This window comes from Bombina bombina, unplaced genomic scaffold (genome assembly GCF_027579735.1).
Source record: "Bombina bombina isolate aBomBom1 unplaced genomic scaffold, aBomBom1.pri scaffold_1110, whole genome shotgun sequence".
Taxonomy (NCBI): domain Eukaryota; kingdom Metazoa; phylum Chordata; class Amphibia; order Anura; family Bombinatoridae; genus Bombina; species Bombina bombina.
This window is the reverse complement of record NW_026511977.1, coordinates 20,083-41,508: the sequence shown is the minus strand read 5'-3', so window position 1 is coordinate 41,508 and position 21,426 is coordinate 20,083. Positions and strand designations below refer to the sequence as shown.

At 42.1% G+C, this 21,426-nt stretch overlaps 1 protein-coding gene across 1 annotated transcript in view; it reads right to left on the bottom strand.

Annotated features, from left to right (window-relative positions):
- Positions 1-21,426, bottom strand: part of LOC128644031 (pericentriolar material 1 protein) — a gene marked incomplete at both ends in the record, with an annotated part of 81,483 nt that overhangs the window by 42,355 nt on the left and 17,702 nt on the right. The window lies entirely within an intron of this gene.

Genomic DNA, 21,426 nt, shown 5'->3' with positions numbered 1-21,426 from the left:
TGCGCGGGCAAAACTGGTATAGACACAGAAGGAGAGGATGTAGAGCTATCCCCACTACCTACATTAGATAAATCATCTTGGGCAACATTATGAAAAATAACAGAGCTGTCCTGATTTTGTTTGGACACTATGGCGCAATTATCACAAACACTCGAAGGGGGAACCACATTTGTCTCTATACACACAGAACATAGGTTATCTGATGGAACAGACATGTTAAACAGATTTAGGCAGGCAAACAATGCAATAAAAACGTTTTTAAACAAAAACGTTACTGTCTCTTTAAATAATAAAATGACACCTTTATTTCTGAATGTTCAAAAAACTATGAAGGCAATATCCGATTTTTCTGAAATTTGGACCCCAGTGTCTTAATGCTTAGAAAGTATTGCACAGCAAATATGGAGACTATAGCTCTTAAAACAAGCTAATTGTTGGATTTAACCGTTTTTATACACCACAATCCCTGCTACAGCCTTGCTGCAGGTTTTTACCTTCCTTAAGGGTCACCATCCACAGAAAAAAGCCTTTTGGAGTCACTTTCTGAACCACAGGACCCTCTCACATGAATCTGCATGCATTGCCTTGTAAATCAACTGTGCAGCTGAAGCACCAAATTGAGGCTTCCTCCCTCAGCACACTAGAGTGAAGGGGCCTTCCTGACTAGATTTAGGTGTCTAAAACAAGCCAGATCAATAAAAAACGTTCCCCAGTGTATGTGAGCTTATAAAATATTTCAAATGGTATCATATTGTAATAAAAACCATTCGATTTTGCCCCTAACAGTGTCTACCACCATAAAAAACAAAAAGGGGAAGCCTGTTATCTTTTTTGCTGAGGTGAAAGAAAAATGGCTTACCTTTTCCCCTGAGGGGAAATATGACTGTCATCTAGCATTAGCCTGTGTTGTTAGAAGGAGACCAGTCATACCTGAAGCAGATGAGTCTGCAAACTGTTACCCCCAACTGAAGTTCTCTTGTTTCAACAGTCCTGCGTGATAACAGTAATGGATTTTAGTTACTGTCTGCTAAAATCATAGCCCTCTTAAACAGAAATCTTCATCACTTTTCTGTTATAGAGTAAATAGTACAAGCCAGCACTATTTTAAAATAACAAACTCTTGATAGAAGAATAAAAAACTACAACTAACACCACAAACTCCTCGCCATCCCCGTGGTAGATGCTACTTGTTCAGAGCGGCAAGGAGAATGACTGGGGGGCGGAGCCAGAGGGGGAGCTATATGGACAGCTCTTGCTGTGTGCTCTTCTTGCCTTTCCCTGTGGGGGAGAATATTTCCCACAAGTAATGGATGACGCCGTGGACCGGACACACCAATGTTGGAGAAAACAGAATTTATGTTTACCTGATAAATTACTTTCTCCAACGGTGTGTCCGGTCCACGGCGTCATCCTTACTTGTGGGATATTCTCTTCCCCAACAGGAAATGGCAAAGAGCCCAGCAAAGCTGGTCACATGATCCCTCCTAGGCTCCGCCTACCCCAGTCATTCGACCGACGTTAAGGAGGAATATTTGCATAGGAGAAACCATATGATACCGTGGTGACTGTAGTTAAAGAAAATAAATTATCAGACCTGATTAAAAAACCAGGGCGGGGCCGTGGACCGGACACACCGTTGGAGAAAGTAATTTATCAGGTAAACATAAATTCTGTTTTCTCCAACATAGGTGTGTCCGGTCCACGGCGTCATCCTTACTTGTGGGAACCAATACCAAAGCTTTAGGACACGGATGAAGGGAGGGAGCAAATCAGGTCACCTAAATGGAAGGCACCACGGCTTGCAAAACCTTTCTCCCAAAAAATAGCCTCAGAAGAAGCAAAAGTATCAAACTTGTAAAATTTGGTAAAAGTGTGCAGTGAAGACCAAGTCGCTGCCCTACATATCTGATCAACAGAAGCCTCGTTCTTGAAGGCCCATGTGGAAGCCACAGCCCTAGTGGAATGAGCTGTGATTCTTTCAGGAGGCTGCCGTCCGGCAGTCTCGTAAGCCAATCTGATGATGCTTTTAATCCAAAAAGAGAGAGAGGTAGAAGTTGCTTTTTGACCTCTCCTTTTACCAGAATAAACAACAAACAAGGAAGATGTTTGTCTAAAATCCTTTGTAGCATCTAAATAGAATTTTAGAGCGCGAACAACATCCAAATTGTGCAACAAACGTTCCTTCTTCGAAACTGGTTTCGGACACAAAGAAGGCACGACTATCTCCTGGTTAATGTTTTTGTTAGAAACAACTTTTGGAAGAAAACCAGGTTTAGTACGTAAAACCACCTTATCTGCATGGAACACCAGATAAGGAGGAGAACACTGCAGAGCAGATAATTCTGAAACTCTTCTAGCAGAAGAAATTGCAACCAAAAACAAAACTTTCCAAGATAATAACTTAATATCAACGGAATGTAAGGGTTCAAACGGAACCCCCTGAAGAACTGAAAGAACTAAGTTGAGACTCCAAGGAGGAGTCAAAGGTTTGTAAACAGGCTTGATTCTAACCAGAGCCTGAACAAAGGCTTGAACATCTGGCACAGCTGCCAGCTTTTTGTGAAGTAACACAGACAAGGCAGAAATCTGTCCCTTCAAGGAACTTGCAGATAATCCTTTCTCCAATCCTTCTTGAAGAAAGGATAGAATCCTAGGAATCTTTACCTTGTCCCAAGGGAATCCTTTAGATTCACACCAACAGATATATTTTTTCCATATTTTGTGGTAAATTTTTCTAGTTACAGGCTTTCTGGCCTGAACAAGAGTATCAATAACAGAATCTGAGAACCCTCGCTTTGATAAGATCAAGCGTTCAATCTCCAAGCAGTCAGCTGGAGTGGGACCAGATTCGGATGTTCGAACGGACCTTGAACAAGAAGGTCTCGTCTCAAAGGTAGCTTCCATGGTGGAGCCGATGACATATTCACCAGATCTGCATACCAAGTCCTGCGTGGCCACGCAGGAGCTATCAAGATCACCGACGCCCTCTCCTGATTGATCCTGGCTACCAGCCTGGGGATGAGAGGAAACGGCGGGAATACATAAGCTAGTTTGAAGGTCCAAGGTGCTACTAGTGCATCTACTAGAGTTGCCTTGGGATCCCTGGATCTGGACCCGTAGCAAGGAACCTTGAAGTTCTGACGAGAGGCCATCAGATCCATGTCTGGAATGCCCCACAGTTGAGTGATTTGGGCAAAGATTTCCGGATGGAGTTCCCACTCCCCCGGATGCAATGTCTGACGACTCAGAAAATCCGCTTCCCAATTTTCCACTCCTGGGATGTGGATTGCAGACAGGTGGCAGGAGCGAGTCTCCGCCCATTGAATGATTTTGGTCACTTCTTCCATCGCCAGGGAACTCCTTGTTCCCCCCTGATGGTTGATGTACGCAACAGTCGTCATGTTGTCTGATTGAAAACGTATGAACTTGGCCCTCGCTAGCTGAGGCCAAGCCTTGAGAGCATTGAATATCGCTCTCAGTTCCAGAATATTTATCGGTAGAAGAGATTCTTCCCGAGACCAAAGACCCTGAGCTTTCAGGGATCCCCAGACCGCGCCCCAGCCCATCAGACTGGCGTCGGTCGTGACAATGACCCACTCTGGTCTGCGGGAGGTCACCCCTTGTGACAGGTTGTCCAGGGACAGCCACCAACGGAGTGAGTCTCTGGTCCTCTGATTTACTTGTATCTTCGGAGACAAGTCTGTATAGTCCCCATTCCACTGACTGAGCATACACAGTTGTAATGGTCTTAGATGAATGCGCGCAAAAGGAACTATGTCCATTGCCGCTACCATCAAACCTATCACTTCCATGCACTGCGCTATGGAAGGAAGAGGAACGGAATGAAGTATCCGACAAGAGTTTAGAAGTTTTGTTTTTCTGGTCTCTATTATTGTTCCCAAGAAGGGAACTCTTGTCGACGGAGATAGAGAACTCTTTTCCACGTTCACTTTCCATCCGTGAGATCTGAGAAAGGCCAGGACTATGTCCGTGTGAGCCTTTGCTTGAGGAAGGGACGACGCTTGAATCAGAATGTCGTCCAAGTAAGGTACTACAGCAATGCCCCTTGGTCTTAGCACCGCCAGAAGGGACCCTAGTACCTTTGTGAAAATCCTTGGAGCAGTGGCTAATCCGAAAGGAAGCGCCACGAACTGGTAATGCTTGTCCAGGAATGCGAACCTTAGGAACCGATGATGTTCCTTGTGGACAGGAATATGTAGATACGCATCCTTTAAATCCACCGTGGTCAAGAATTGACCTTCCTGGATGGAAGGATAGTTCGAATGGTTTCCATTTTGGACGATGGAACCTTGAGAAACTTGTTTAGGATCTTGAGATCTAAGATTGGTCTGAACGTTCCCTCTTTTTTGGGAACTACGAACAGATTGGAGTAGAACCCCATCCCTCGTTCTTTTAATGGAACAGGATGAATCACTTCCAGAAGATAACCTTGGGAGACTATTTCTAGCGCCCAAGGATCCAGAACATCTCTTGCCCAAGCCTGAGTGAAGAGAGAGAGTCTGCACCCCACCAAATCCGGTCCCGGATCGGGGGCCCGCATCTCATGCTGTCTTGGGAGCAGTGGCAGGTTTCTTGGCCTGCTTTCCTTTGTTCCAGCCTTGCATTGGTCTCCAGGCTGGATTGGCTTGAGAAGTATTACCCTCCTGCTTAGAGGACGTAGCACTTGGGGCTGGTCCGTTTCTGCGAAAGGGACGAAAATTAGGTTTATTTTTGGCCTTGAAAGACCTATTCTGAGGAAGGGCGTGGCCCTTGCCCCCAGTGATATCAGAGATAATCTCTTTCAAGTCAGGGCCAAACAGTGTTTTCCCCTTGAAAGGAATGTCAAACAATTTGTTCTTGGAAGACGCATCCGCTGACCAAGATTTTAACCAAAGCGCTCTGCGCGCCACAATAGCAAACCCAGAATTTTTCGCCGCTAACCTAGCCAATTGCAAGGTGGCGTCTAGGGTGAAAGAATTAGCCAATTTAAGAGCACGAATTCTGTCCATAATCTCCTCATAAGAAGAAGAATTACTAATAATCGCCTTTTCTAGCTCATCGAACCAGAAACACGCGGCTGTAGTGACAGGGACAATGCATGCAATTGGTTGTAGAAGGTAACCTTGCTGAACAAACATCTTTTTTAGCAAACCTTCTAATTTTTTATCCATAGGATCTTGGAAAGCACAACTATCTTCTATGGGTATAGTGGTGCGCTTGTTTAGAGTAGAAGCCGCCCCCTCGACCTTGGGGACTGTCTGCCATAAGTCCTTTCTAGGGTCGACTATAGGAAACAATTTTTTAAATATGGGGGGAGGTACGAAAGGTATACCGGGCCTGTCCCATTCTTTATTAACAATGTACGCCACCCGCTTGGGTATAGGAAAAGCTTCGGGGGGCCCCGGGGCCTCTAGGAACTTGTCCATTTTACATAGTGTTTCTGGAATGACCAGATAATCACAATCATCCAAATTGGATAACACCTCCTTAAGCAGAGCGCGGAGATGTTCCAACTTAAATTTAAAAGTAATCACATCAGGTTCAGCTTGTTGAGAAACTTTTCCTGAATCTGAAATTTCTCCCTCAGACAAAACCTCCCTGGCCCCCTCAGACTGGTGTAGGGGCCCTTCAGAAACAATATCATCAGCGTCCTCATGCTCTTCAGTATTTTCTAAAACAGAGCAGTCGCGCTTTCGCTGATAAGTGGGCATATTGGCTAAAATGTTTTTGATAGAATTATCCATTACAGCCGTTAATTGTTGCATAGTAAGGAGTATTGGCGCGCTAGATGTACTAGGGGCCTCCTGTATGGGCAAGACTGGTGTAGACGAAGGAGGGGATGATGCAGTACCATGCTTACTCCCCTCACTTGAGGAATCATCTTGGGCATCATTTTTACTAAATTTTTTATGACATAAATCACATCTATTTAAATGAGAAGGAACCTTGGCTTCCCCACAGTCAGAACACAATCTATCTGGTAGTTCAGACATGTTAAACAGGCATAAACTTGATAACAAAGCACAAAAAACGTTTTAAAATAAAACCGTTACTGTCACTTTAAATTTTAAACTGAACACACTTTATTACTGCAATTGCGAAAAAGTATGAAGGAATTGTTCAAAATTCACCACAGTGTCTTAAAGCCTTAAAAGTATTGCACACCAAATTTGGAAGCTTTAACCCTTAAAATAACGGAACCGGAGCCGTTTTTATATTTAACCCCTTTACAGTCCCTGGAATCTGCTTTGCTGAGACCCAACCAAGCCCAAAGGGGAATACGATACCAAATGATGCCTTCAGAAAGACTTTTCTATGTATCAGAGCTCCACACACATGCAGCTGCATGTCATGCTGTTCTCAAAAACAAGTGCGCCATACCGGCGCGAAAATGAGGCTCTGACTATGATTAGGGAAAGCCCCTATAGAATAAGGTGTCTAAAACAGTGCCTGCCGATATTATTTTACAAAAAATACCCAGATTAAATGATTCCTCAAGGCTAAATATGTGTAAATATGATCGATTTAGCCCAGAAAATGTCTACAGTCTTAATAAGCCCTTGTGAAGCCCTTATTTACTGTCTGAATAAAAATGGCTTACCGGATCCCATAGGGAAAATGACAGCTTCCAGCATTACATCGTCTTGTTAGAATGTGTCATACCTCAAGCAGCAAAAGACTGCTCACTGTTCCCCCAACTGAAGTTAATTCCTCTCAACAGTCCTGTGTGGAACAGCCATGGATTTTAGTAACGGTTGCTAAAATCATTTTCCTCATACAAACAGAAATCTTCATCTCTTTTCTGTTTCAGAGTAAATAGTACATACCAGCACTATTTTAAAATAACAAACTCTTGATTGAATAATAAAAACTACAGTTAAACACTAAAAAACTCTAAGCCATCTCCGTGGAGATGTTGCCTGTACAACGGCAAAGAGAATGACTGGGGTAGGCGGAGCCTAGGAGGGATCATGTGACCAGCTTTGCTGGGCTCTTTGCCATTTCCTGTTGGGGAAGAGAATATCCCACAAGTAAGGATGACGCCGTGGACCGGACACACCTATGTTGGAGAAAACAGATTCTCTATCCGTTTTTGTCTTCCATTAGCTTTGCAGAACTAGTGTTATTAGGTATATTCCCTGCTACTTGGGTTGCAGGGGACCATGGCAGGCCAGATAATGATTGAGGGGGTGATTTTCCTTTTTTTTTTTTCTCTTCTTTCTTTCTTTCCTTCTCTTTTCTATACGTGAAAATACCAGCAAGATGATTTTATGCATTGTTATGGAGTGCCACAAAGTTGCATGAATTTGTTTGTGGCTGATCTGTATATTTTGTTTGTGGTCACATGGGACAGAAATCATGTATATGTATCATCTTGTGGTGATTAATAAATAATTATTTAAAAAAAAAAAAAAAAAAAAAAAAGACATAGTGCGGTCATGCATCAGAGAAGAATTAGCCGAGATGAAGCAGGATATACATACACTTGGCTTTCAGGTGGAAACCTTGGAAGGCAACCAAGACACCATGAAAGAGGATATTCAGCATCTCATGGAACAGTTTACTTTACAACAAGAAACCAGGGAGTCACTCCAGGAAAAACTAGATGACTTGGAAAACCGCAGCAGGCACAAAAACATACGCATTAGAGGCGTACCTGAATCTGTATTACCAAGGGACTTTCCAGTCTATCTCCCAGCCTTGTTTCAACATCTTAAGGATCCCTCTCATACAACAGAGATCCTTTTGGTCAGAGCGCATAGAACTCTGAGGCCTAAACCACCGGACTCGGCGCCACCCAGAGATATCGTAATTCGCTTAAAAAATTTCCAAGAAAAAGAGATGCTTTTATCACAATCCAGAAAGCATCAACCCGTGAGATTTAGAGGAAATGTTTTGCAATTCTTCCAGGACCTCTCGACACGGACACTACAGCAAAGGAAAGAGTTAGCTCCAATCACCACCTTATTACGGAATAAAAAGATTCTATACCGCTGGGGATTCCCGACGCATATCTGGACCATCAGGAACAATTCCCGCCACATATGTAGGACTCCAGAAGATATCTAAAATTTTTGTTCCACACTGGACCTAGACCCCCCTTCTGGGTTCTACTCACTTGCCCACACCACGTCTTCTTCACCCAAGAGACAACACCCACCAGCCGAATCATGGCATACCGTCCTACAGAAAAAGAATAAACCAAATGCGGTCTCACCCAGGAGCCTAGCCGCCTCCAGTCCTGCTTCTTCTACCCGCTTAACCTAGCAACTCCACCATTAGTTTGTAAAGACTTGGTATATTGTATGGACTCATGATTAAAGGTTCTCGCAAGATCGGGCAAGTAAATGCACCATGTGTTTGTAACCCTTTTGCATTTTACAGGTCTTTATTTACTTATTTACTTGTACTCCCATTCTCAAAACCTCCCTTCTCACCCCTGTGCCAGCCTCCCCACCCCTCTATCCCCCTACCACTCCCGTCCTAAACTCCCCTTGGCCAGGATGTTCTGCTCTATCAATATAACTAGATCTATACACTATAAGGCTAGTAGTGGTCATACCCCCTACCTACTCTCATTTATGCCCTATAGGTTACCTTGTTGGTAACCTCGTGCTCTGTATTGTCGTTAATATTTCGTTGTTTATCATGATGTTTTCATTACTGAAATGTACGTTAAAAATATTGTTCTTATTCGCAGGAAACCATTCACTCTTACACATACTCCGCATCACAGTGAGGCCCCCCTTCCTTAATTGCCAGATATCTCTTTACCTTCCCCACTACATTAATGGCCAACGATACCAAACAAGCAGTGCAGAAGTTAACCCTTCTTTCCCAAAATGCAAAAGGTCTAAATTCACCCCAGAAACGATCAAAAGCCCTGCTAGATCTATCCAGAAGACAGGTGGATATCCTGTTTCTCCAGGAGACACACTTTAAACGTAATAAAGAGCCTAAATATTTTGGCAAGATTTTTACCACCCACTACCATAGTTCAAACAGTTCTATAAGAGGTGGAGTTAGCATCCTTATCAATAAAACATAATTTATGCTTACCTGATAAATTTATTTCTCTTGTAGTGTAGTCAGTCCACGGGTCATCCATTACTTATGGAATATATCTCTTCCTAACAGGAAGCTGCAAGAGGATCACCCAAGCAGAGCTGCTATATAGCTCCTCCCCTCACATGTCATATTCAGTCATTCGACCAAAACCAGACGAGAAAGGAGAAACCATAGGGTGCAGTGGTGACTGGAGTTTAATTAAAATTTAGATCTGCCTTAAAGACAGGGCGGGCCGTGGACTGACTACACTACAAGAGAAATAAATTTATCAGGTAAGCATAAATTATGTTTTCTCTTGTTAAGTGTAGTCAGTCCACGGGTCATCCATTACTTATGGAATACCAATACCAAAGCTAAAGTACACGGATGAAGGGAGGGACAAGGCAGGAACCTTAAACAGAAGGAACCACTGCCTGAAGCACCTTTCTCCCAAAAATAGCCTCCGAAGAAGCAAAAGTGTCAAATTTGTAAAATTTTGAAAAAGTGTGAAGTGAAGACCAAGTTGCAGCCTTGCAAATCTGTTCAACAGAGGCCTCATTTTTAAAGGCCCAGGTGGAAGCCACAGCTCTAGTAGAATGAGCTGTAATCCTTTCAGGAGGCTGCTGTCCAGCAGTCTCATAGGCTAAACGTATTATGCTACGAAGCCAAAAAGAGAGAGAGGTAGCCGAAGCCTTTTGACCTCTTCTCTGTCCAGAGTAAACGACAAACAGGGAAGAAGTTTGACGAAAATCTTTAGTTGCCTGCAAATAGAACTTCAGGGCACGGACTACGTCCAGATTATGCAAAAGTCGTTCCTTCTTTGAAGAAGGGTTAGGACACAGTGATGGAACAACAATCTCTTGATTGATATTCCTGTTAGTAACTACCTTAGGTAAGAACCCAGGTTTAGTACGCAGAACTACCTTGTCTGAATGAAAAATCAGATAAGGAGAATCACAATGTAAGGCAGATAACTCAGAGACTCTTCGAGCCGAGGAAATAGCCATCAAAAACAGAACCTTCCAGGATAACAGCTTGATATCAATGGAATGAAGGGGTTCAAATGGAACGCCTTGAAGAACGTTAAGAACTAAGTTTAAGCTCCACGGCGGAGCAACAGTCTTAAACACAGGCTTAATCCTAGCTAAAGCCTGACAAAAAGCCTGAACGTCTGGAACTTCTGCCAGACGTTTGTGTAGAAGAATAGACAGAGCAGAAATCTGTCCCTTTAACGAACTAGCAGATAAGCCCTTTTCTAAACCCTCTTGTAGAAAAGACAATATCCTAGGAATCCTAACCTTACTCCATGAGTAACTCTTGGATTCGCACCAATATAAATATTTACGCCATATCTTATGGTAAATTCTTCTGGTAACAGGCTTCCTAGCCTGTATTAAGGTATCAATAACCGACTCCGAGAAGCCACGCTTTGATAGAGTCAAGCGTTCAATCTCCATGCAGTCAGCCTCAGAGAAATTAGATTTGGATGGTTGAAAGGACCCTGAATTAGAAGGTCCTGTCTCAGAGGCAGAGACCACGGTGGGCAGGACGACATGTCCACTAGGTCTGCATACCAGGTCCTGCGTGGCCACGCAGGCGCTATCAGAATCACCGAAGCTCTCTCCTGTTTGATCTTGGCAATCAAACGAGGAAGCATCGGAAATGGTGGAAACACATAAGCCATGTTGAAGACCCAAGGGGCTGTCAGAGCATCTATCAGCACCACTCCCGGGTCCCTAGACCTGGATCCGTAACAAGGAAGCTTGGCGTTCTGGCGAGACGCCATGAGATCCAGATCTGGTTTGCCCCAACGATGAATCAGTTGAGCAAAGACCTCCGGATGAAGTTCCCACTACCCCGGATGAAAAGTCTGGCGACTTAGAAAATCCGCCTCCCAGTTCTCCACGCCTGGGATGTAAATCGCTGACAGGTGGCAAGAGTGAGACTCTGCCCAGCGAATTATCTTTGAGACTTCCAACATCGCTAGGGAACTTCTGGTTCCCCCTTGATGGTTGATGTAAGCCACAGTCGTGATGTTGTCCGACTGAAATCTGATGAACCTCAGAGTTGCTAACTGAGACCAAGCTAGGAGAGCATTGAATATTGCTCTTAATTCCAGAATATTTATTGGGAGGAGTTTCTCCTCCTGAGTCCATAGTCCCTGAGCCTTCAGGGAGTTCCAGACTGCGCCCCAGCCTAGAAGGCTGGCGTCTGTTGCTACAATCGTCCAATCTGGCCTGCGAAAGGTCATACCCTTGGACAGATGTGGCCGAGAAAGCCACCATAGAAGAGAATCTCTGGTCTCTTGATCCAGATTTAGCAGGGGGGACAAATCTGAGTAATCCCCATTCCACTGACTTAGCATGCACAATTGCAGCGGTCTGAGATGCAGGCGCGCAAATGGTACTATATCCATTGCCGCTACCATTAAGCCGATTACTTCCATGCACTGAGCTACTGACGGGTGTGGAATGGAATGAAGGACACGGCAAGCATTTAGAAGTTTTGATAACCTGGCCTCCGTCAGGTAAATTTTCATCTCTACAGAATCTATAAGAGTCCCTAGAAAGGGAACCCTTGTAAGTGGTAATAGAGAACTCTTTTCCACGTTCACCTTCCACCCATGCGACCTCAGAAATGCCAGAACTATCTCTGTAAGAGACTTGGCAGTTTGAAAACTTGACGCTTGTATCAGAATGTCGTCTAGGTACGGAGTCACCGCTATGCCTCGCGGTCTTAGTACCGCCAGAAGTGAGCCCAGAAATTTTGTAAAGATTCTTGGAGCCGTAGCTAATCCGAAGGGAAGAGCTACAAACTGGTAATGCCTGTCTAGGAAAGCAAATCTTAGGTACCGAAAATGATTCTTGTGAATCGGTATGTGAAGGTAGGCATCCTTTAAGTCCACTGTGGTCATGTACTGACCCTCTTGGATCATGGGAAGGATGGTTCGAATAGTTTCCATTTTGAATGATGGAACTCTTAGGAATTTGTTTAGGATTTTTAAGTCCAAGATTGGTCTGAAGGTTCCCTCTTTCTTGGGAACCACAAATAGATTTGAATAGAATCCTTGCCCGTGTTCCGTCCGCGGAACTGGGTGGATCACCCCCATTAGTAAGAGGTCTTGTACACAGCGTAGAAACGCCTCTTTCTTTATTTGGTTTGCTGATAACCTTGAAAGATGAAATCTCCCTTGTGGAAGAGAAGTTTTGAAGTCCAGGAGATATCCCTGAGATATGATCTCCAACGCCCAGGGATCCTGGACATCTCTTGCCCAAGCCTGGGCGAAGAGAGAAAGTCTGCCCCCCACTAGATTCGTTTCCGGATAGGGGGCCCTCTCTTCATGCTGTCTTAGGGGCAGCAGCAGGTTTCTTGGCCTGCTTGCCCTTGTTCCAGGACTGGTTAACTTTCCAGCCCTGTCTGTAACGAGCAACAGCTCCTTCCTGTTTTGGAGCGGAGGAAGTTGATGCTGCTCCTGCCTTGAAGTTACGAAAGGCACGAAAATTAGACTGTTTGGCCTTTGATTTGGCCCTGTCCTGAGGTAGAGCATGGCCCTTACCTCCCGTAATGTCAGCTATAATTTCTTTCAAGCCGGGCCCGAATAAGGTCTGCCCTTTGAAAGGAATATTAAGCAATTTAGATGTCACGTCAGCTGACCAGGATTTAAGCCATAGCGCTCTGCGCGCTTGGATGGCGAATCCGGAGTTCTTAGCCGTAAGTTTGGTTAAATGTACGACGGCATCAGAAACAAATGCGTTAGCTAGCTTAAGTGCTTTAAGCTTGTTCATAATTTCATCCAATGGAGCTGTGCGAATGGCCTCTTCCAGAGACTCAAACCAGAATGCCGCCGCATCAGTGACAGGCGCAATGCATGCAAGGGGCTGTAAGATAAAACCTTGTTGAACAAACATTTTCTTAAGGTAACCCTCTAATTTCTTATCCATTGGATCTGAAAAGGCACAACTATCCTCCACCGGGATAGTGGTACACTTAGCTAAAGTAGAAACTGCTCCCTCCACCTTAGGGACCGTCTGCCATAAGTCTCGTGTGGTGGCGTCTATAGGAAACATTTTCCTAAATATGGGAGGAGGGGAAAAAGGCACACCAGGTCTATCCCACTCCTTGCTAATAATCTCTGTAAGCCTTTTAGGTATAGGAAACACGTCAGTACACACCGGTACCTCATAGTATCTACCTACATAATTTTTCTGGAATTGCAACCGTGTTACAATCATTCAGAGCCGCTAATACCTCCCCTAGCAATATGTGGAGGTTCTCAAGCTTAAATTTAAAATTAGAAATCTCTGAATCCAGTCTCCCTGGATCAGATCCGTCACCCACAGAATGAAGCTCTCCGTCTTCATGTTCTGCAAACTGTGACGCAGTATCTGACATGGCTCTCACCTCATCTGCGCGCTCTGTCCTTAACCCAGAGCTATCGCGCTTGCCTCTTAATTCTGGCAATTTAGATAATACTTCTGTCATAACAGTAGCCATGTCTTGCAAAGTGATTTGTAAGGGCCTCCTTGATGTACTTGGCGCCATAAAATCACGCACCTCCTGAGCGGGAGGCGAAGGTACTGACACGTGAGGAGAGTTAGTCGGCATAACTTCCCCCTCGTTGTCTGGTGATAATTTCTTTACATGTAAAGATTGACTTTTATTTAAAGTAACATCAATGCAATTAGTACACAAATTTCTATTGGGCTCCACATTGGCCTTTAAACATAGTGAACAAAGAGATTCATCTGAGTCAGACATGTTTAAACAGACTAGCAATGAGACTAAAAAGCTTGGAAATACTTTTCTAAATAAATTTACAAGCAATATAAAAAACGCTACTGTGCCTTTAAGAAGCACAAAAAGCTGTCACAGTTGAAATAACAATGAACCAAAATAGTTATAGCAACCAATTTTTCACAGTAAATGTATTAAGTTAGCAAAAAATTGCACCCACCGGCAAATGGATGATTAACCCCTTAATACCCAAAAACGGATAAAAATTTAATAATTAACGTTTTTAACACAGTCAAAACACACTGTCACAGGTCTGCTGTGACTGATTACCTCCCTCAAAATGAATTTTGAAGACCCCTGAGCTCTCTAGAGACGATCTGGATCATGGAGGATGAAGTAGACAGATTGTGACTGAATTTTTACTGCGCAAAAAAGCGCTAAAATAGGCCCCTCCCACTCATATTACAACAGCGGGGAAGCTCAGAAAACTGTTTCTATGCAGAAAACAAAGATGGTCATGTGGTAAAAATCATGCCCCAATAAGTTTTATCACCAAGTACCTCACAAAAAACGATTAACATGCCATTAAACGTTTTGAACATACATTTTAAAAGTTATGAAGTGTTATTAATAAGCCTGCTACCAGTCGCTTTTACTGCAGTTAAGGCTCATACATTATTTCAGTATTAACAGTATTTTCAGAGTCAATTCCATTCCTTAGAAAAATACATTCAGTGTACACACACTCATCAGCCTAATACCAGTCGCTATCACTGCATTTAAGGCTGAACTTACGTTACATTGGTATCAGCAGTATTTTCTCAGTCAATTCCATTCCTCAGAAAAATAATTTACTGCACATACCTCGTTTGCAGGGGGGCCCTGCATGCTATTCCCCTTTTCTGAAGTTACCTCACTCCTCAGATGAGAACAGCCAGTAGATCTTAGTTACGCCTGCTAAGATCATAGAAAACGCAGGCAGATTCTTCTTCTAATGCTGCCTGAGAACAAACAGCACACTCCGGTGCCATTTAAAAAAACAAACTTTTGATTGAAGAAATAAACTAAGTTAAAAAACACCACAGACCTCTCACAGCGACCTATCTTTAGTTAGGCTGCAAGAGAATGACTGAATATGACATGTGAGGGGAGGAGCTATATAGCAGCTCTGCTTGGGTGATCCTCTTGCAGCTTCCTGTTAGGAAGAGATATATTCCATAAGTAATGGATGACCCGTGGACTGACTACACTTAACAAGAGAAATCAATCCCTTTCACGCTTATACAATCTGCTAAAGACTCAGAAAGCAGATATTTGGCCCTGGTAGGCTTACTTTACGGCAGACCCATCACACATAAATATATACGCCCCGAACACCAATCAAACCTCATTCTTTAAAAACATCCTTAACAAAATTAAAGATATCACTAAAGGACCTACCTTTATAGCAGGAGATTTCAATATCCCCTTACACCCTTCAAAGGGCAGCTCGAATCCCAACATCAAAATATAAAAAAAAATAACAAACACTCTATGGAGAGACTTTAACCTCTACGATACTTGGCGTTTCATTCACCAAGACAAGCGCAATTACACCTTTTTTTCTCATCCCAACAAATCCTACAGTCGTTTTGATTACATACTTTCGAATCAAGCGGCACTAGCCCTAGTTAATAGGTGTGATATTTCTCCCACATTTTGGTCGGACCACGGCGCTGTAAAACTTCAACTATCCTAGAATAACACGCCCCTAACACCATATCAATGGAGACTTGATGAAACCCTTCTCAACAACTCTGACAGTTATACAACTTAGCAAAACCATTGCCGAATACTCTTAACCAACATTCTGTCAACAGCAAATACACCTTATGGGAGGCACACAAATGTGTGCTTCGCGGGGAACGGAAAAAGCTCAAAGCCCAACATTTAAAAGCACAAAGACAATCATACAAGAACTTTACAGACTCATTTGCTAGACTAGGCCATGCCCATAAATTATCCCCAACTGACCCCCTTATAAAAAAAATGACCTGCATAAGGCTAGACTCGCACTAGATAGTTTTTTACAAATTGAATATCAAGCACTACGCATCAAAACAAAGAGTATATTCTATTACGAAAATAACAGATCAGGCAAATTACTGGCCAGGGCACTGAAAAAGAAAAGATTAAAGTCACACATATACGAACTACATCAACCTAACTCCTCAATCACCTTTAAAACTACCAAGGATATCCTTCAATCTTTTCACGACTACTACTCCGCCCTCTATAACCTCAACACAGACACGCCAACACAAAAGACGCCCTTGTCCATGACTGAATAAGTTTCCAACGCACACTTACCCACACTATCATCTGACCAGCTTAAAGACCTTAACAAATCTATTTCAAATCACGAAATGCTTGCAGCCATTAAATCTTTAAATAATGGGAAAAGTCCAGGTCCTGACGGACTGTCATTCATTTAAATCAAGCAGGCTTTACTTCTTATAGCGAAACAAAGGATAACACTACCAAAATTTTCCACCTTATGGAATTTGGCCACAACCACAAAATCCCCTCTGCGTTCATTTCTATGGACGCAGAGAAAACCTTTGATAGGCTAAATTGGCAATTTTTTTACGGACATCACTTACTAAATTTGGTTTTGACCAGACCTTCATAGGGAAAAAAATTTCACTATACAATCAACCAATAGCCAAAGTCAAACTAAACGATACACTATCTTCCCCATTTCGGATATCTAACGGTACAAGACAGGGGTGCCCCCTCTCTCCAATACTATTTATCCTTGGCATGGAGGTCTTGGCCTCCCATATCTGGAATAATCCCACTATCCAAGGATTCAAATTCGACCACTATGAATATAAAACTTCTCTATACGCGGATTACATTTTCTTAACACTTACACAACCAGTATCCTTGATTCCCCCCCTCCTCCACACCCTCCATACCTATGGTTCCTTCTCTGATTTCAAAATAAATATTTCCAAATCAAAACTTCTTCCTCTCGGACTTCTGATGGACGAACTGAAAATACAAAAATACTAGTTCCCTTTCGCATGCAGCAACTATCAAATATTTAGGAATACATACATCTCCTTACAAGACCACATTAATATAGATGCACATTTTAAAGCCATAACCACAACGACACAAGCTTTCCTAAGCTCTTGGAGCAATAAACCCTTGTCATGGGTAGGCAGGATCAATGCTGACAAAATGATCCTTCTTCCCAAAATACTGTACCTCTTCCAGACTCTCCCCATCCCTTTACCGTTGTCACTAATGCATAATATACAAAAATTGATCACAAAATATATCTGGCAGCATAAACGACCCGAATCCCAACTGCAACACTTTATCGCCTGGAAGATCTAGGAGGCCTGGGAATCCCAGACCTGCAGCAGTACAGATTGGCCACTTTTCTCACCAGAATCATCAACTGGTGCAGACACTCATCACACAAAGAATGTGTTCTTTTAGAACACCATATGCCCAGCACAAACCATCTTGAGAGAAAGTGCTGGCTATCCCCGAAATCGAGGAACACACCCACCCATCTTTCGGCAATTATTGCAGAAACTTTTCACTTATGCGATAAATTAATTAAAAAACATAGCTATATATCTACAATACCCTCCCCCTGACCCCCATCTCAGAAAACTTAGATTTTCCCTTCCAACAGGCAGAGCAAACAATACCACAACCTCATATTATTAAATCTATCCCTTGCCATGTCCTCAGACAACGGCAAACCCAAACCGAGATTATCCCTCATTTAGGCCCTGCATATGAAAATTGGTTTCGCTACACCCAGATATCAGATTTCCTCATGAGAAACCCGCACACAACCCAACTCACGCGCAACTTAACTAATTTTGAGAACATCTGCATCAGAGAAACCTTAAATAAGGGTCTCCTCTCAACTTCATATCAAATTCTCATGCAACCTTATACCACCTCACTTCCTTCTTACACAGATAAATGGGAAAAAGAGATAGGTGCACACCAGACTCTAAAAACATGGCAACATATCTTTTCCTCCATGACCAAATCCACTTCTTCTATATACACACTAGAGATGAATGTTAAATTCTTATGCCGATGGTATTACACTCCTTCCCGTCTACATATAATTTTTCCCACAACCTCCCCAACCTGTTGGAGAGGCTGCAACATAGAAGGTACCCCCACTCATATTTGGTGGACTTGCCCCATCGCTCAATCCTACTGGCTAATGATCAAGGCCGAAATAGAAAATTACCTTAGACCTAAATATTTGGTTTTTCCTTTTCAATAAATTCACAAAAATAAAGTGTAAATTGAGACACACATTGCTGACCATTATGGTAAACTCAGCAAAAAGACTTATCCCAAAAAAATTGGAAATCATCACACCTCCCATCAATTAACACTTGGAGAGAGATAACTTCCCACTCCCTACAGCTGGAAAAATACCACTACACACACAGTAAATGCCTGAATGACTATCAATCCATTTGTTTCCTTTGGGAAGAATATCTAAATCAAGTATCACCAACAACATGACCACACCTCTCCTTCCTTAGAATCCTCTCCACATTCCCAACCATTTTAGATCAAGTGAAACATTTCAATTCTTCTACAGATGATATTTTCACGTCTTCCTGCGAAGACAACATTGCATTCTGTTTAACTTATGTTGTTTACGTTATTTTATGGTTATATGTTGAATTTTTGCAGACAAGTTTGTAATGGGACCCTCTTTTGGGTGGTCTCAATCATGCTGAACTTTTCATTTGTATGATCACAGTAACATGTTTATACTGTCTGCTATATCTTAAATAAAGCTTTTTCAAAAGAAAAAAAAGAAGAGATTCATGGAGCAGTCGCTAGGCCAAATGGAAGAGCAACAAATTGGTAATGCTTGTCTAGAAAAGAGAATCTCAAAAAACAATAGTGGTCTGGATGAATCGGAATGTGAAGATATGCATCCTGTTAGTCTATTGAGGACATGTAATGACCTTGCTGAACAAAAGGCAGAATAGTCCTTAGTCACCATCTTGAAAGTTAGGGCCCTTACAAATTGATTCAAAAACTTCAGATCCAGAACTGGTCTGAATGAATTTTCCTTCTTTGGGATAATGAATAGATTTGAATAAAAACTCAGACCCTGCTCCAGAAGTGGAACTGGTACAATTACCCCTGAAAGCTCCAGATCTGAAACACTTCAGAAAGGCCTGAGCTTTCACAGGATTTGTTGGAACGTGAGAGAGAGAAAAATCTTCTCACAGGAGGTCTTATTCTGAAACCTATTCGATACCCCTGAGAGACAATAGTCGGAATCCAATGATTCTGAACGGAACCTGTCCAAACGTCTTGAAATAATTTCAATCTGCCCCTCACCAGTAGAACTGGATTGAGGGCCGCACCTTCATGCAGTCATGGGGGCTGGCTTTGGTTTCTTATAAGGCTTGGATTTATTCTCGATACTCGAAGATGGCTTCCAATTGGAGCCAGAGTCCTTAGGGGAAGGAGTGGTTTTCTGTTCTCTATTCTTATGAAAGGAACGAAAGCAATAGAAGCTTTAGATTTACCCTTAGACTTTTTATCTAGGGGTAAAAAAACTCCTTTCCCCCCAGTAATAGTGGAAATAATAGAATCCAACTGGGAACCAAATAAATTATTACCCTGGAATGATAGAGATAGCAACCTAGATTTAGATACCATGTCAGCATTTCATGATTTGAGCCATAAAGCTCTTCTAGCTAAAATAGTCAAAGACATAGAATAAAACATCAATCTTGATGATATAAAAAATAGCATCACAGATAAAATGATTAGCATGTTGAAGCAAACGAAAAATGCGATGCAAATCAGAATCTTTTTCCCGTTGTGCTAAGCTACTCAACCAAAAAAGTTTATGCAGCCGCAACATCAGCCATAGAAATGGCAGGTCTGAGAATATAACCAGAATTTAAATAAGCTTTCCTTAGATAAGATTCAATTTTCCTATCTAAAGGATCCTTAAAATAAGTACTATCTTCCATAGGAATAGTAGTACGTTTAGCAAGAGAAGAAATAGCCCCATCAACCTTAGGGACTTTTTCCCAAAACTCTAATTTAACCACTGGCAAAGGATACAACTTTTTAAACCTTGGATAAGGAACAAAAGAAGCCTTAGACCATTCCTTAGCAATCACATCAGAAATAGCATCAGAAACAGGGAAAACCTCAAGAGTAGTCACAGGAGGTTTATAGACAGAATTTAAACGTTTACTGGATTTATTATCAAGAGGACCAGACTCCTCAATATCCAAAGTTATCAACACTTCTTTTAACAAGAAACAAATATACCCAATCTTAAAAAGATAAGATGATTTATCAGTGTCAATGTCTGAAGTAGGATCTTCTGAGTCAGAGAGAGATTCTCATCAGAGATGGATATATCAGTATGTTGTCGGTCATTACAAATTTCATCAGTAGTATGAGAAATTTTAAAAGACCTTTTACTTTTATTTGAAGGCGGAATAGCAGACATAGCCTTCTGTATCACATTAGCAATATAATTCCTTATATCAACAGGGATATCATGTACTTTAGATGTTGAGGGAACAAAAGATACTGTACTAGCACTAATAGAAACATTTTCTGCATGCAAAAGTTTATTATGACAACTGTTACATACTACAGCTGGAGATATAATCTCCACTAGCTTACAGCAGATACACTTAGCTTTGGTAGAACTGTGTTCAGGCAGCATGGTTCCTACAGCAGCTTTTGAGACAGGATCAGATTGAGACATCTTGTAAAATGTAAAAGAAAAAATATCATTTAAACAAAAATATCTTATTTCCACATATAGTAGTTTCAGGAATGGGGAAAAATGCAAATGCTAAAATTGGCAAAAAAGAAAATAGCATAGCCCTCTGAGCATAAAGAAGGCAAGGAGCATATAGGAAGCGATGTAAAATAAAACTAAATTTTTTGGCGCCAAGTATGACACACGAGGCAAAAGAAAGTTGAACATTTTTTGGCCCCAACAAACATCCGTAAATGACGCAAGTCGCGTCAAAACAAACACAAATTTGCGTGAAACAACCTGGCGTCAAATAAGACGCAGGAAATGACGAACTTACGTCATTATAGACGCACATTCGTGCCAAGAATGACGCAATAAATAACAGCATTTTGTGCCCTCGCGGGACTAATTTGCCCGCAAGTTTTAAAAGAAAAAACAAGCCAAATTGGAAAAAAGACTTTACCCCAGGTAAGACAAACATCCTAAGATTCCCATAATGAAACTGCCAGACTGCAAAGGGAAATACACATAGACCTGACTCATGGCAAATATAAGTAAATACATATATTTAGAACTTTATATAAATACATAAAGCACCAACCATAGCTGAGTGTGTCTTAAATGATGATACATACTTACCGAAAGACACCCATCCACATATAGCAGATAGCCAAACCAGTACTGAAAACTATCAGCAAAGATAATGGTATAAGAGTATATTTATCGATCTGAAAAGGGAGGTAGGAGATGATTCCCTACGACCGATAACAGAGAACCCTTGAACAGATTTTACGTGAGAAAAACCATAAAAAAATAAATAGGCGATACATCCCTGTGACAAACACTGTACTCAG